Raw genomic sequence first — 13,092 nt, 5'->3', positions numbered from 1 at the left:
GTTAGCTTTATGCTACACTTACTTGGGATATGTAGACTCTTTTGAGTCATGGTGTGATGGATATCCAGTATCTAATGAGAGACATTTTTATGCATTTTCATCTTTTCAAGTTGCTAATATATTAATATGATATGATATTTGATGATGCTATGTGATAAATGTATTTAGCATTTTTGTTTTAACTATTCTATTTGTAAATTATTGTAGCATCTTGAGTACTCACTGAGATTGGTTAAGTTCGCGCTTTGCAGAGAAATAGTTTGTGTGGAGTGGTGAAGTGGGCAAGCTTGATATCCAAAGGAAAAGGTATCTTGATTTTACTTATAAGATGATTTTGGTTAATAAGGGATGGAAATATGGGTTTATATTGAGGGATTAGACTTTGTATTTGATTTGTCTTGTAAATGGACTTTCCATGGACTGTTTAAGGACTTTTACAACCGCTTTGTGGATGTTTTAATTACTTGGATGATTGCATGAAGTATGTTAGATGAATGCTTAGTTTAATTGTTGAGTAGCATGCATGTGATGTACCGATTTTTGGTTGAAATGACTTAAATGATATGTTGACGGCTTTGAAAAATGTAAAAATGACCAAATGGAAAGGTAGGTACCTTTATTTCACTTTAAATTACCTTATATGAAAATTTACTATGTTGAGTACATTGGTTTGAGACTTTAGAAAAGTGTGTTAGTTTAGGTGATTGATTTGGATGCCAAAGCATGGTAATGTATGATGTTGTGTATTTGAGCATAGTTTATGTGTATTATGTATGCTATATGACATGTTAGAATAGGGAAAATGACATGAAATTTTGAAATGGTATGTCTAGTTGAGCGTCAAAGTATCAAATGCATATGTTGCAATTTTTTTCTAGTCGATGTCGTGATAAGCCCTGTAGGATGCCGTGAAGTGAAAATCGCATGGTTGCGACAAGGTTTTAAGAGTGTTCTGGGCATGTTTTAAAACAATTGCAAATAAGTCATGATTTTTACACAATAAAATTAGATGCCAAAAACACCACGAAATGCTTTGAAAATTTATATGACATGGATTTAAACATTGAATTTCAATATGTTAGCTTCAATTTCTTAAAATGGTTTATCTTGATATTTTTTGAAATTTACATTTTAGTCCTTAAATTTGGTTTTGAAATTAAGTGAGTTTTAAATGTCGTTTTAAGTTGAATTTTTTGCAAATGGTTTGAAATAAAATGCCGAAGAAACTTGTTGCAGTAATTTTATGATTTATGCGTGTTTCATCAATGATGTGCAAAATAACGATTTTAGCCATGTTGTTAAATTGCTAATTTGTGTTAATCAAAACATAATTTAGGCTTGCATAACTAGAAATACTTGATTAAGCATAGTTTGATGGTGTGATGGTTGGTTTTATAGTATGTTCAGATGACCGGTAAGGAGAGCCACATAAGTGGCTAATGTGACGTTCCAGATTCCGATCGAGTTTGGGGCGCCCCATGTTGCATTTGGGCTACTCCCAAATTTAACCCTTTTATAAATCAGTCCTACTTTTCTAATTTAAAGCCTTTTTCCTTATTCTTTTTAAAATTGATTTTATTTTTTGAAAGACGTTTTAAGCAAAACATTTTTTTATTACTAAATTCTGAATTCTTGCATCTAATTTTAGGCCATATTTTCTGGAACTAATCTCGAGCCTAAATCGACAAAACTCGATTCACTAACCCGATGATGTGACAACTCTCCCCCTCTAAAAAAGAATTTCACCCTTGAAATTTATTTGAACCAAATAGGTGGGGATATTGATGTCTCATCATATCCTTGGCTTCCCAAATAGCGTATTCCATTTTGTGGTTACGCCGGAAAACCTTAACCAATGCTATGCTCTTATTACGTAGAACCTTTGCCTCTTATGCCAAAATATCAATTGGTTCCTCATCTTAAGTGAGATTAGGTCAAACCTCGATCTCCTCTACTGGCATAATGTGAGATGGATCCGATTTATATTTCCCAAACACGGACACATGAAACACATCTTGAATACTCTCAAGCTCTACTGCTAGCGCAACTCATTAGCTAAATCGTTCAACATATACAAGTACATAAAACCTGAATTTATCAACAAGAATAAAGGAATTGATTGTAGAGTAAAAGCATGCAATCTATTCATTTGACTCTCGGTCTCGCAAATCCTTAATAGCATAAACTCGCGTTGGTCCTCCAGACTCAGTCTAAACAACTACAGTATGAGCAATGATCTTCTGCCCAGTTTGTCTGCCGTTTCCTCCTCTATCTCAGTCTATAATAGATGCATATTTTGTGTCTAATTAATCATAGCCTTTCTCAAATAGTCTTTCAATCGATGCTCCATTTATCTACGTCGAAGACATGCCTCATTAGCCTCCAACACTCTTTAGGGTGTCTACAATTATAGTGTTCGCATGACAACTAATCAATTGGAAATGTCAGAGCAACTTCTTTCATGCTATGTGGACAAGACTTATTTGTTCAGAACTCGCATTGTGCACTCCTATTCAACCTTTGCGTTTCTCGATACCTCTTATTCAGTTGCCTCAAAGCATCAGACTGATCAAAAGCCCAATTTTTGGACTCAGTTACTACTGGTCTCGGTGGCTCAATCAGAGTCTTCTCAACAGCGTTAGCCTTGTCAATCATATCATTGAAAATGTAAATACTTTGAGCCACTAGAAAAACCAAGATATCCCACTTTAACCTAAAACAGAACCTCTTGCATTGGTCTTTCTCAGTAATAACCATCTTAGAAGCATACTGCCTGAGTCACACAAACTCCGACTCGTAGTCAGCCGCAGCCATAATTCCTTAAATCAGGTCGAGAAACTCACATTTTCGGGCTTCCATGTATTGCTCGCCTATAAAATTTCCTCTTAAACAGTTCTAGGAAATAATCCCAAGTCAAACAGTCTACAATAGTTCCTCTCCTCATAGTATTCCACCAACGATGGGCTTCAATATCGGGTAAGGATATGGTACAACCCAACTTCTCCTTATCAATGTAGGACATCTGATCAAGGATCCCCTCAACATTTTTGAGCAAATACTTCGCTATAGTCAGATCGGAAACCTTCGCTTGACAAAACTCCTTACCACCCAATGCCCGTAGATGCTTAAGTGGCAGTCCCCAACTGACAGGAGCAGGATTGGCACCAACAATTCGCTGGAATTCCCCAATCATGGCTTGCTTTAGAGGGCCAACACCCTCATCTGATATATTTCTTCTTCGAGGCGGCACAAGTGGTGTAGAGGATGTACCATCCCCCGGAGCATTACCATCTCCCGGAGCGTTCATATTCACATTAACATGTCTAGGAGGCATATTGTAACAACTATAAACGCACACAAACAAACCAAGAGTCTGAGTGGTGGCAAATGATCCAAGGCATATTCCTGCAAGAACATTTTAATAAAGGTAATGTGTTCCCAATCCTACCCCAAAACAAGTAATTTTACAATAATTTCATATAAGGGTATTTTTGTCAAATAGTCCAAGTACTATGAAAATCTAGGTCCTAGGGTTATGTTACACGAGTTTCGAGTGTTGAAAAAATTAAATCTGGGGGTTGAAAAAACCTAGCTCTGATACCACCAAATGTGGTACCCCGAACCGGTCAAGACGATCCAACCCGAATCTAGGATGTTACATTAGTCACTGAAGTGAGCCAAAACTCCATACAACATTTTCGCATGCAATTAATTATTCGTTGGCTTTTTTAATCAACAACGAAAATCTCATGCATGCATTCAACTCATGTATATACACAAAAATAAACAATTGAAACTTAGTTGCATGCTTTTTCTATAAAAAGTAGTGGGTTAAGCTCTTGAAAGCTTAATAAGTACATCAATAATTAAACTTTTCATTAAAAATTTAACTAACACAAATGTATAAGAACTTATGAAATAAATACTATCATAAATGAAATTAATTAAAAGATAACTACAATAAAGTCTCAAGCCTACATTTCATAAGTCACCTATTAATCTTATTGTTAAATAGACGTACCCTTAAAATTTGTAACCCAATTTTAGACTCAATAGAGCATATAGGATATGTGAAAAAATAAATAATTTGCACTGAAGTGCCACTATCACTAGCATCGAAGTGCCATTGTTACTTGCATAAGAGTGCCACCGTCACTTGAATCTAAGTGTCACTATCACTTGCGCACATGAAAATTTCCCTAATGATGTGCCATTTATATCCTACCAGTTCTCGTTTTGTCTATATGGGCATTTACATATTTAATTTCTCTACATTTTCTCAACAAATAGAAATAATTCCAACTTTGCTCTTATTATGACTTAGTCATTATCTATATAGAAATAAAAAATTATCAAAGTTCACTTGACATTTATTTTATCAACATTTAACGCTTCACTTAAGTGTTTTACCTTATTACGTATTTCACTTATAAAATTTTTATACAGCTTACAATTTAGTCCATTTTCACCAAATTCACTACACATAGGTTATTCAATGTATTATAAGAATTCATCTTCACTTTCAACTAAATTCTATAATACATATTAATATTTTCTTATATAAAGAAATCCCATAACTATCATTAAAACCAATTTATCAAGTTTTCACTTTGGTTTTAATTAGGTAAAGTAAAATTTTTGAGGTACTTATAATCAAATGCTTGGAATGAGATTTTTTATTCTCCTTTCACTCTTTTTGTAACACCCTAAATTTGGGCCTAAAAGTTTTGGGCCTTGAGCATGGGAGCGGTTGAAGGCAGCTTATAATATTCTGTTGTGCGTGAAAATTTCGTAGTTGAAGGCTTGTTTTAGTGGTTAAGTGTGCTGAGAAGTGTTGGAGAAGTCCTGGGTTCAAACTTGGACTCTAGCAAAAATTTTGGTTTAAGGCGAATCAAACCCTGGGTGTAGTAGGTAGGCCTGTGGCTTAGTGGCAAGTAGCGTGTGGAGCATTTAAGGGGAGGCATGGGTTCGAATCCCATGGCAAGCAAAGAGCATTTATTTTGCTAACAGGGGGCGGCAAGAGTTGGGGTTGAATTTAAACTCTGATGTTGGAGGGATCCCACATCGGGAAGCTAACATAAGAATGGTTGCGAAGCTGGCTTTAAATAGAGGGAACCATGAGGAGAGTAAAGGTACCTTTTCTTGGCTGATCCTTTTCGCTGTATGGCGTGCTCGTTTGGGTTGGGCGTCGGCTAAGAGTGCTCGGAGCGTGGATCAACTCCAGTCTCCTATCAGGTGTGTATTTCTCACTACTCTAGTTGTAGGATGGCTACTTCGGGCCGCGATGGGCCGAAAGGGGCCATGTGAGCCCAATGGGCCTAGAGCCCAATTGGATAAGTTGTTTGATTGTGTAGTAAATATTGGACTAGGCTAGGTGAATCTCATATTTGTGGCTAGATTTGGGCTAAAAGGGCCACACGGGCGTGTGGGCCCATTTGGGCCGAGAATAGGCTTTAGGTCCTTTCGTATTGTTATCCCTATTTAGAATACTTTAGTTTACCAAATTACCAAAATACCCCTGGTTTGTAAAATTACTAAAGTACCATTGGTTTATAAAATCACCAAAATACCTCTGGTTTGTAAAATTACCAAAATACCATTGGTTTACAAAATTACCAAAATACCCCTGGTTTATAAAATTACTAAAATACCTTTGGTTTATAAAATTACCAAAATACCCCTAGTTTATAAAATTACCAAAATACCCCTGGTTTGTAAAATTATCAAAATACCCCTAGTTTGTAAAATTACCAAAATACCCCTAATTTGTGAAATTACTAAAATACCCTCGACCTGTAAAATTATTGAAATACCCTAGACTTATAAAATTACCAAAGTACGCTTGATTTACAAAATTACCATTTTACCCTCGATTTACAAAATTACCGAAATACCCTTGTAGGGTAGAAATGCCGAAATACCCTTGTAGGGTAGAAGTACTGAAATACCTTTGTAGGGTAGAACTACCGAAATACCCCTGTAGGGTAGAATTACCGAAATACCCCTATAAGGTAGAATTACTAAAATACCCCTGTAAGGTAGAATTACCGAAATACCCTTGTAGGGTAGAAATACCGAAATACCCCTATAGGGTAGAATTACTGAAATACTCTTGTAAGGTAGAATTATCGAGATACCCTTATGGGGTAAAATTACCATTTTACCCCTAGGGTGTTAAATGATTGTTTGCCCTTGTGGGTAAGTGACTGACTTGGACTATGTGGTTGACGAATTTGATTGTGAATATACATTGGTGATATGAATGACTTGACTGTGACTGTTTGATTCAATTATGGGCATGATATTCTAATTCTGTATGTTGTATGCCATGACATTTATATCTATTGCTTGGGTCATGGGTTATATTGATGGTAGAAGTACTGAAAGTGGCTTGTCCATGTACTGGAGGCTTTGCCTCAACTTACTGATAACCGAGCAGCAATGCTACAACTGTGGAGTGTAGGGCTGGGTGGGTCGAGCTATTCCCCACATGGAGTGTAGGGCTGGTACGGGTGGAGTGTAACGGTTAGTTATAGGCTGGGTTGGGATTGCATTCACATTCTGATTTTGTTTCTATTACCTGATACTGATTCTGATTTTGATTCTGTTACCTGATACTGATTCTGATTCTGATTCTGTCACCTAATTCTGATTTTGATTCTAGTTCTGATAATGTTTCTTATTCTGTAATGGGTTAAAGCCCATCTGGTACTGTCTGTTATAGTGGGCTAAGGCCTAATTGATACTGAAACTGTAAGTAAGGCTGGGGCCAGACTTTTAATTCTTTTATATGACTGACTGTTCCTTTTTATAGTAGGGGATTTCACACTGAGTTTTCGTAAACTCACCCCGTTTATTAATCTTTCAAGTAATTTCCAGCCTTAGACGGATCGGGGATGCGAGGGGCTCGGAGGAAGCCACACACACTGTTTATGTTACAATTTTGATTATTACTTTTAAATGTTTTATGTGGGTTGTAGTAAAGCCGTTGTAATTTTCTGGATTTCAAATTTGAAATTTTACTTATTGTTCTTATAATTGCTAGTATTAGAACAAGATTTTCCAAAGCAACTACTGTTGTTCAAAACATCACGTATCCGCAATTGTTTTTAAATCAAGCTTCCGCAACTGCCAAGATTTTTACAAAGTTGTTAAGAATGTTATTCAGCTGAGGTTTCTAACAAGGTTTAAAAAGGGTATAAGTTTTTAATTATTAAGAAGGGTTTTTAATGGAAACATGGTTTTTGAAAAATACTTCAATGTGACATGCCAGATTCGAGCCAAACTTCCAGGCCGGGTTTGGGGTGCTACATTTAGTGGTATCAGAGCCAAGTTGCAACAACTCGACTGTGGATTGGGTTTTCAAATGTTTAATTTCAGAAAATTATTTTCAAGCACGTGCTCTGTTTGAAGTATTTCTCTTAAAAAGTGTGGCACATCGAGTCTTCGGCGCCGAATCCGTAAGTCTTCTAAATACTTTTGTCTGTTTAGAAATTGAAATACTGTGGATTCCTTAGATATTGGTCTGAATTTAAATTTGGTATTTATTTTATGTGGATGTGATGTTTGGATATAGAAATTGTATATATGTGTGATAAATATGTGGCTGCTTCTGTGAATAAGTGTTGTATGTATGAGATGTTTCAAGTTCTAGTTGAAGTGTGATAGTGATAGTAGGATCAGAGTGCGCAGCGGTAGCGTAGTCGGGTAGATGTTACACGACTACCCTATTAGACGGAAATTTTGGGGACGAAATTTCTTTAAAGGAGGTAGAGTTGTAACACCCTGAATTTGGGCTTAGAAGTTTTGGGCCTTGAGCATGGGAGCGGTTGAAAGAAGCTTATAATATTCTGTTGTGCGTGAAAATTTCGTAGTTGAAGGCTTGTTTTAGTGGTTAAGTGTGCTGAGAAGTGTTAGAGAAGTCTTGGGTTCAAACCTGGACTCTAGCAAAAATTTTGGTTTAAGGTGAATCAAACCCTGGGTGTAGTAGGTAGGCCTTAAGAATATTGTTGGAGAAATTGTGACACAAAAAGCCTTGTGGCAAGTAGCGTGTGGAGCATTTAAGGGGAGGCATGGGTTCGAATCCCATGGCAAGCAAAGAGCATTTATTTTGCTAACAGGAGGCGGCAAGAGTTGGGGTTGAATTTAAACTCTGATGTTGGAGGGATCCCACATCGGGAAGCTAACATAAGAGTGGTTGCGAAGCTGGCTTTAAATAGAGGGAACCATGAGGAGAGTAAAGGTGCCTTTTCTTGGCTGATCCTTTTCGCTGTATGGCGTGCTCGTTTGGGTTGGGCGTCGGCTAAGAGTGCTCGGAGCGTGGATTAACTCCAGTCTCCTATCAGGTGTGTATTTCTCACTACTCTAGCTGTAGGATGGCTACTTCGGGCCGCGATGGGCCGAAAGGGGCCATGTGGGCCCAATGGGCCTAGAGCCCAATTGGATAAGTTGTTTGATTGTGTAGTAAATATTGGACTAGGCTAGGTGAATCTCATATTTGTGGCTAGATTTGGGCTAAAAGGGCCACACGAGCGTGTGGGCCCATTTGGGCCGAGAATAGGCTTTAGGTCCTTTCGTATTGTTATCCCTGTTTAGAATACTTTAGTTTACCAAATTACCAAAATACCCCTAGTTTGTAAAATTACTAAAATACCCTTAGTTTATAAAATCACCAAAATACCCTTGGTTTGTAAAATTACCAAAATACCTTTGGTTTACAAAATTACCAAAATACCCTTGGTTTGTAAAATTACTAAAATACCCTTGGTTTATAAAATTACCAAAATACCCCTAGTTTGTAAAATTACCAAAATAACCTTGGTTTGTAAAATTATCAAAATACCCCTAGTTTGTAAAATTACCAAAATACCCCTAATTTGTGAAATTACTGAAATACCCTTGACCTGTAAAATTATTGAAATACCCTCGACTTGTAAAATTACCAAAGTACGCTTGATTTATAGAATTACCATTTTACCCTCGATTTATAAAATTATCGAAATACCCTTGTAGGGTAGAAATACCGAAATACCCTTGTAGAGTAGAAATACCGAAATACCCTCGTAGGGTAGAAATTCCGAAATACCCCTGTAGGGTAGAATTACTAAAATACCCCTGTAGGGTAGAATTTCTGAAATACCCTTGTAGGGTAGAAATACCGAAATTCCCCTGTAGGGTAGAATTACTGAAATACTCCTGTAAGGTAGAATTACCGAGATACCCTTGTGGGGTAAAATGGTAATTTTACCCCTAGGGTGTTAAATGACTGTTTGCCCTTGTGGGCAAGTGACTGACTTGGACTGTGTGGTTGACGAATTTGATTGTGAATATATGTTGATGATATGAATGACTTGACTATGACTGTTTGATTCAATTATGAGCATGATATTCTGATTCTGTATGTTGTATGCCATGACATTTATATCTGTTGCATGGGTTATGGGTTATATTGATGGAGGAAGTACTGAGAGTGGCTTGTCCACGTACTAGAGGCTTTGCCTCAACTTACTGATAACCGAGCAGCAATGCTGCAACTGTGGAGTGTAGGGCTGGGTGGGTTGAGCTATTCCCCACATGGAGTGTAGGGCTGGTACGGGTGGAGTGCAGCGGTTGGTTATAGGCTGGGTTGGGATTGCACTCACATTCTGATTTTGATTCTGTTACCTGATACTGATTCTGATTTTGATTCTGTTACCTGATACTGATTCTGATTCTGATTCTGTCACCTAATTCTGATTCTGATTCTGATTCTGATTCTAGTTCTGATAATGTTTCTTATTCTATAATGGGTTAAAGCCCATCTGGTACTGTCTGTTATAGTGGGCTAAGGCCTAATTGATACTGAAACTGTAAGTAAGGCTGGGGCCAGACTTTTAATTCTTTTATATGACTAACTGTTCCTTTTTATAGTAGGGGATTTCACACTGATTTTTCGTAAACTCACCCGGTTTATTAACCTTTCAGGTAATTTCCAGCCTTAGACGGATCGGGGCTGCGAGGGGCTCAGAGGAAGCCACACACACTGCTTATGTTATAGTTTTGATTATTACTTTTAAATGTTTTATGTGGGTTGTAGTAAAGCCGTTGTAATTTTCTGGATTTCAAATTTGAAATTTTACTTATTGTTCTTATAATTGCTTGTATTAGAACACGATTTTCCAAAGCAACTACTGTTGTTCAAAACATCACGTATCCGCAATTGTTTTTAAATAAAGCTTCCGCAACTGCCAAGATTTTTACAAAGTTGTTAAGAATGTTATTCAGTTGAGGTTTCTAACAAGGTTTAAAAAGGGTATAAGTTTTTAATTATTAAGAAGGGTTTTTAATGGAAACATGGTTTTCGAAAAACACTTCAATGTGACATGCCAGATTCGAGCCAAACTTCCAGGCCGGGTTTGGGGTGCTGCACTTTTCTACTTCCTTCCATTTATCAAGCCCTTTTTATAACAACCTGATTTTTAGTAGTGTAAAAAATGATGGTTTCGAGACCACAACTCTGACTAGCGAGTCAATAACTATTATTTATTTGACAATTACAAGTCTATTATAGTGTCGTATTAAATTTAAGTTAGAAAGTTTTAACGTTTAATTAATTAATTAAGTAAAAAGGACTAAATTGTAAAAGCTGTAAAAGTTAATTACTATTAGGTAATTGTGTTAAATGATCATGAATTTATGATTTGAAGGCCTTAAAAGATAATTATGCAATTTTTAATAGATTTCAACTATTTAGGCTTAGTTAATAAAGAAATTTTATAAGTTAATTAAGGGTAAATTGGTAATTAAGTAATTAAACATAAAACAAAAGATGAAATGACTATCATCTTCTTCTTCATTTTGTTCAAAACTGATTCTTCCATGGATGCGTAAGCTATGTTTTGACCAAGCTCATTTCTTTTTGCATGGTATAAAATTCATATAAAATTTAAGCCCATTTTTAGTGATTTTTATGTTTTTTAAATCGTTGTAGCTTAATCTATCTAGAACAGGGATTATTTTGAAATACTGTTAAAGTTTTGTAAATTGGCCATTGATTTTTTGAAGCTTTCTTGTTGTTAGTGGTTTAATTTGGGATTTGACGAATATTTTAAACTATTTTGTAAAGTAATTTTGGTTAGTTTTGAAATTAAGGATTTAATTGTTATAATCTTAAATTTTGCATGGTTTAATTGTGAAATTCAGTTGTTTAGGGGCTGTGGGGGAACCATAATAAATTTGGCATTGATATTTTTGGTTTAATTGTGAAAGTTGTGCAAGTTTTGATATAGGGATTAAATTTCATAAAGGGTGAAATTTCAGGGTAAAATTGTAAAATGTTAATAAAAGGACTTATATGCATAAGTTTAATTGTTCAAGAAACAAATCAACCAGGCATTAATTGTGGAAAAGGAAATTTAGTGGAGTAATCATCGATGTTGTGTTTGCTATAAATTCGGTTTAGGTAAGTTCGTATATTGATTAAATTAACTAATTTCTGTTCTTGTGATTTATTAATTGTTTATATATGTTGTGATTGACTTTATTTGCTTGATAAATGTAAGTGGTGAATTGGACTAAGTTGCAATGATATTATAGTTAAAGGTTATGACTAAAATGGAATACTATGTAGATGAATTCATGTGAAGAAGTAATGAATAAACAATTAAATGATGTGGATGTGAATCATGGCCCATATGAACCTTGTGAATTCTTAGGATACAAATGAGAAGTCATTTGGGTTATTACTGTTTCGAGTGCTGGTCTTGGATAGCCTTCCAATGGCTAAGATCCTGTATTTGTTGCGGATTCTTCACAGCTGGTGTGAGCAACATCGTGTAGCCTAACATCCTAACCCCATAGCTTATGTGAGCATTTATCGTCACAGCTTGTCTGAGCATTATTCCCATGTATCCAACGTTAACTCACTGTGGTTCATACTGTGGAAATGGATATAAGAAATGGTTATATGAAAATGGATATTTGAAATGGATTCTTGAAATAGAAATGTGAAATATTAAATGAATATGTGATGGTTGACTTGCGTATCAAATGTGATTACTTGTATATGTTTAATGACATGTTAAAGTTACATGTTTCATATATAAACTCACTAACCTTGTAAGACTTATGGTATGTATAGGCAAATAATGAACTCATGCTCTTGAGTTTTGAAATTATGTATAACATGTTTAAGTTACATCATATTCAGTAAGTTAAGATTTAAAGTTTATTACAAGCTTACTAAGAAATGGTTTGCTTACGTCCATTATGTTTGATTTCTTTGTATATTATCAGAAGTTTTGGTAGGTTGGAAGACAAGTCAGAGCTCACACTATTCGTTCAATGACTTGGTAGAACTTTTGATTGTTTTGGTTTAGGTTATAAGTGGAAAGTAGTAGGTGGTTTAAACTTCATATGTATTTATTCACGTTATGGTGTGTTTATGGCTAGGTAAATATGGTAGTGACTTTTGGCTTGGTTGGTACTTTTGGTATATGAATATGTATATATATATGAATGGTTTTGATTATTTATTGGTTAAATTGGTTCATCTTGCATAAGGTTACATGATAATTCTAGTTGATTGTATGCCATATGCACATGATAGTTAATGGTGTTTAAGTGGAAATTTTTGGTAGCTTGAAATTGTTTGAATTGAGGTACCTTTTATGGCATATTGGTTAGGCACTTTGGATGCTTGATATTGTGATGATTTCAACATGTTTTAATGTGTTTTGGAACAAGTTTGAACATTTGCATCTTGTTGCTTGCGTATTAAGAGAGATTAGTTGGGTTAACTTGATGGAAAAGTGACCTTTAGGTTCACACGGATTGATTCATGGGTTGATGGCACGACCGTGTGGTATGTGTATTTTAGGTACCAATTTGCACACATGGTTACAATTTGTTACACGGCCTGGTGACATGGCCGTGTGAGCCTTTATCACATGACATTAGTTTGTTACACAGAGTTTTATGTGGCCTTGCACTAGACAGCCTCAGGTTGTCACACGGTTGTGTGACCCCAATTTTACATTTTTTCCATGTTTTCCTTAAATGTTTCAAATTAGCCTCTACTTCATTCTGAATTATTTTAAGACTTCTATAAGCTCA

Source organism: Gossypium hirsutum, chromosome A10, assembly GCF_007990345.1.
Source record: "Gossypium hirsutum isolate 1008001.06 chromosome A10, Gossypium_hirsutum_v2.1, whole genome shotgun sequence".
In the NCBI taxonomy this organism is placed as follows: domain Eukaryota; kingdom Viridiplantae; phylum Streptophyta; class Magnoliopsida; order Malvales; family Malvaceae; genus Gossypium; species Gossypium hirsutum.
The sequence above is the reverse complement of the archived record's forward strand: the minus strand, read 5'-3'. Positions refer to the sequence as shown.